Consider the following 5350-nt stretch of genomic DNA (forward strand, 5'->3'; position numbering starts at 1 on the left):
CTCTCTCTCTCTCTCCCTCTTCTCCCTCTCTTTGTGCATATGTTTCAGATTATGGCTCATGATGACATCTCTCTGCCATAAACAGGAATAAAGTCAAACGGCAAACATTAATTCCTAATGCGGTTTACATCTGTGAACTGGTGTGTGTGTGTGTGTGTATGAAACCTTGTGATATCTAACATCCTATTAAAAAACTCACAGCCAAGTCCTGCTCCTCACATTGACCATTAAATAAATGGCTTTGATTTGCAATTCGGTCATACAGCAATGTGTAAAGACGGATGGAGGAGTTGTGTTGGACAGAGAGAGAGAGAGTGAGAGAGAGCACTTGTCAGAGCTCATAAGATGTGAGCTATGACTCCATTTGTGCGGAGGTCTGTGGAGCGTGAGAAGAGGTTGGAGGGATTGGGCTGTCAGTCTTGAAGGTCAAGGAAGCAGGGCGACATGTGACAACAATGACAGGGACAAAGAAGCTGAGCACACACTGAGCATCAGGTGGTGGGATACCTTTGTATGACTAGACAACCACAATAAAGTTTGTTTTCACTTTGCTTTTTTGTTTTGGGATGGGCAAATATAATTGCTGTCTGAATTATGGTCAGAGATTTTCTTTTTTAGTGACTGTACCACACAGAAGTTGCAGGGAGGTGGTTAGGGACTGGCATCCAGAGTCCCGTCTGTGGTTCGGTTTTGGCAAAAAAAGTGCTTTGTTTAGGGAAAGATCGTGGTTTTGGTTAACTGTTAATAAATGCATCAGGATTCAAGTCACTGCGGAAATGTTCTGTATTAAACCAGACCATGGTTTTTAACAAAGTGCTGCCAATGCCTAAATACCACATTCTAAAAATACTCCATTACAAGTAAAAGTTCTGCATTGAAAATGTTACTGAAAACAGCAACAAGAAACTTTAATTTTTTTTTGTTGATTCTGGCGGCCCCTGTGGACAAAAGCGGTAGTGTTTCCACCACCTAGTTCCATTGATATCAAGAGGAATCCGACCTGGTGGCAGGCATTAAGAATAATAATGTGTAAAGAAATGGCCAATTCTCTCTCTGATGGTCTTTGTTTATGTTGGTCATATAGTGGCAGCAGAGTTTCATAACCAGTTAAAAAACACCTTGTTGTAGGTTTAAGTAAAGGTACAGAAGTATTATCAGCAAATGTAAACTATCAAGTACTCATTCTGCAGAATGGCTTCTTTCCCAGCACTACATTATTGTAGTATATTCTAAAGAGAATCGTGAAAATATGATTTTAATGTCACACTTTGTATTAAGTGCTTGCTAGTCAAAAGGCTGAAGTCATTGGTGTTAAAAGTTAAGCTCTCGGTCTTAATTATGTCAAGTCAAGTCTACACCTTGTCTTTAACTTAATTTAATCAGTGATGTAATAGTAAACCATACACTATCCAGCCCCATAAAGCATATCAAAGCCTTCCCTTTGTGTGACAGATACCACTTACATGTTGTCTTGGCCATGCCCAGCTCTATAACAATGTTTAGAAAAATATTTTTGAATGGTTCTTGCAAGTAGTATAATTTCAGATTCAAACACAAAACACGTCTATATTTCCATTTGTGGAAGGACGAGGTTAGATTCTAGAGACATTTGATGAAAATTAAATTGTAGTAATGGACTGGAAGGCTTCAGCCCCTGTTTCACTTAAATTACTGCAATTACACAAATGGAAAATAATATGGTATTATAGTAATTAAACACTGGGGAATCATTTTTGTCTTGAAAAGAAATTCCACCAAAAATGTTCTCAGAAACCAAACATCAATCTGACTTAGACCATTTATTTTAAAGACTTGAGACCATTAAAAGTGAAGTTACTACTTTATATTTTAGCTTTTATGCGCCACAGGCTGGTGGTTTTTCTCCACACTGAAAAGAACTCCACTTTACACCTGGAAATGACTTCATCTGAATTCAGCTCTGGTGGGATCGTGTCTTTTATTTCAATGGTATTTAACTTTTCAGCCAACTCTGCTGCCACCTGCTGGTTCATTCAGCTGTTTGCAGCATGTCACAAGAAAAGTCTTGCAGTGCTTTATAACATCTAATATACAAACAGTTAATATAGTATGATTGTGTGTTTATGTTACTGACATTCATCCAAATGGAGACAATTTTTACTGAAAGGAGACTCCGGCTGAGACAGCAAGTTAAAGTGTTTCATTGTTTGATTGTTTTTCTCTCCTTTAAATGGACCTTTGAAGTCAATTCAGTCAATTCACTACTAACAGGACAGTTGAACATTATCGAGGCAGACAAAGGGAACTTGAGAGGAAACCATGGACAAAAGCCGGTGCAGTTTGAACGCCATTAAAAGAAACTGTGTCTGTCGGGAGAAAATAGGACACACTAACACAAACACAGCAATTTGTGTCCATTCGGCTCTTTCCAAGTGGAACTAAAGTGCTGTCTTTGACTGGCTTTCTAACACCCTCAAGTACTATACTTAAGTACAAATTTGAAGTACTTGTACTTAACTTGAGTATTTGACACAGTTACTAGTTACTTTCTATATATTTTTTGAACACAAAACATTTAAAAATAAATGTAAAAAATGTAAAATAAAGTAAGACTGAATTAAGTAGCAACAATTTTGAGATTTGTATTGTCATTTTTCATGCAAAAACATTTCCCGGTTACAGCTTCTTAAGGATTTTGAGGATTTTCTTTTTAATTATTTTATTCATTCATTATTTGAGTTGGACAAAGCAACCAGTGTTAATGTAAATGCATGAGTAATGATAATCTAATGATATAGTATATAATAGTATACCAGTCACAGACACGGTCACATTTTTCTGCATTGAGTACTTTTACTGTAAATACTAATTACATGTTACTGATTATTCAGTGTGGTTTTACTTGTAATGTGGTGATTTTTGGGGAGAGTTTGGTGTTAATACTTTTAGTTAATACTTCATCCACCACTGGAAGGTAATGAAATCAGTTTATAAAATGTGTATGCTCAACTTTAAGCTGATTTTTTCTTTTTCTTTCTTAGTTGTGTGATGTGTGAGAGCAGATGTGCTCCAGCAGCCTGAGGGACTGCAGTGCTCAGTCCTCTGTCAGCTGAGCTGGTTCTGGAGTCACATGAGTAAACCCAACGAGGGGGTTGAATACAGGATGGACTGGACTGGAAGATACTTGAAGATGTTTTGCTTCTCATCCAAGCAGGGGCAGATTTAGACAGGTGGTGTAAAATAATTAATAGACTTTAGTTTAATGAATAAAGGCCACAGTTATGTAAAGTTTTTTGGTTAAATATCTTCATTTGGGGAATTTTTCAAGCATATATTGATGTATGTGATTAAATCAGCATTTATTTCTGTCACCCCTTAAAGTCTCCATGCCACCTTATAAATGCTTCTCTACATCCGCCCCTGTGAGACCAAAGTACCTTCAACCAAGTCCAGTTGTCCCCTCATTCGACCCTCCGTGTTTAACCATGACCTGGAAGACTGAGCATCTTCATGGACACATAAACAGTGTTGGGCTATTACTCCAATTACTCTTTTCAAATGTTATTACTTTACTTATTTCTCCCTGCCAACAGTAATTAGTTATAGTAGTTATATTACTTTTCTGCTACTCCCCACAAAATTGGTAAATTGTGTCTTTTCTCCCCAGAATGCAGACTTACGACAAATAGTTTCCATCTTTAAAAACTAGTTTCTTCCACGATTTCAAAAATGAATGCAAGGATGTGATTGGATTTCAGATCAGTAGGAGGTGACAACAAAAGTAATGTTGTAACTAATTAATGTGTTATAGTGTAATATAATGTTATTACTGAAATGTATTAGTAATTACACTACTGTTTACTGTGGAAAGTAATATCATTCCTGTAATAATATTACTGCTCAACACTGCACATGTTCAGGCCAAACACAACACACTTATGTATTGCTACAGTATATTTGCATAGGATTTCTAAACAGAGTTGCAAACGAGATTACAAATTACAAATTTATTCAGGTATTCAAGATAAACATGATTACTTTTTTCCCCAAGAAATAATCTGTAATGAAGATCTGGCCAGAGGTGGAGGAGGAGGTGGACACAGGTGGACAGACAGGTGGACAGATGAGTGGACAGATGAGTGTGCACAGGTGCAACGCTCAGCATCCCTCCTCCCTCTCTCCCCACATCAGCACCACTCTGCATCCTGCCGAGCCTTTCCGAACCGTGCAGGGGGGCGACAGAGAGAGGACGCCATCTTGTTTGTTTTAGTCGGAGGAAGGGGTGGGAGGCAGCCACCACCACCAGCAGCGACACCACGGCCGGGGAAACGAGAGAAGATCCAAACGGCTAACCCGGTGGGTCATTTAGGCGTGTGTTACATGTGGAGGTGAAACTGTGCGAGTTGAAGGTGTCGGTGTCGGGAAGAAGAGTCGCCGTCTTCGCGGTGTTGAACGACAGTGGCTAACGTTAGCTCGACTGCATCGTCACCTGTTGGGAAACAGCGGAGAGCGCCAACGGTTAATGCGGTTCACTGTAACGGTTGCGGTAACGGTCACCTCCTGTGAATGACATCAACGGTTATAAACGGCCGCTTTTTTTTTTTAAAATGGCTTTATCTGTGTGTAACGTTACTGACTCGTTGTGGGGTTTTTTTTTTAGTTATAACTGTATAATAATACCTGCGTTTGGTGTAGCAGTGCAGATGTATTACAGTGCCGCAGGTACTAAAGCAGCTGTTTATCCATCAAGGACCACAGGATGTAACTTACAGTAAAATTTTTGTCTTTTGTCCCATATTGAATATTTTTTTAAATCCTACATAATGAATATAGTTTAATAACTTTATGTCACTTTGTTCACTCATCTGGCCCACCATAGAAGTTCTGCTTACATCTGAATAAATGGATGCAGAATAGTGGTATATATATATCAATATGGGTTTTTCCAATGGCCCATGCCGATGCCAGTATCTAGAGAGCCGGGCAGCCGGTGGCCGATATATAATGCCAATATCAAAACAGAGAAAAATAATGATTTTATTCTGTTCTACAGGAAATTCAGGCGTACACCGATCAGCCATGACATTATGACCGCCTGGGCACCCTGACAGGTCTGTGCCTACGCAGCCCCATATGCAACACCTGTTCTGACACCTTTCTATCAGAACCAGCATTAACATTTTCAGCAGTTTGAGCTGCAGTAGCTCGTCTGTTGGATCGGACCCCACGGGCCAGCCTTCGCTTCCCGCATGCATGAGTGAGCCCCGACCCTGTCTCCGGTTCACCACTTTTCCTTCCTTGGATCACTTTTGATAGGTACTGACCTCTGCAGACCGGGAACACCGCACAAGAGCTCTGACCCAGTCGTCTA

At 39.6% G+C, this 5350-nt stretch overlaps 1 protein-coding gene across 1 annotated transcript in view; it reads left to right on the forward strand.

Moving 5' to 3' along the window:
* Positions 1 to 5350, forward strand: part of ror1 (receptor tyrosine kinase-like orphan receptor 1) — a 127727-nt gene that overhangs the window by 107765 nt on the left and 14612 nt on the right. The gene's annotated exons all lie outside the window — the stretch shown is intronic.

Source organism: Morone saxatilis, unplaced genomic scaffold (assembly GCF_004916995.1).
Source record: "Morone saxatilis isolate NCDOM2014 unplaced genomic scaffold, NCSU_SB_2.0 Contig12, whole genome shotgun sequence".
Taxonomy (NCBI): domain Eukaryota; kingdom Metazoa; phylum Chordata; class Actinopteri; family Moronidae; genus Morone; species Morone saxatilis.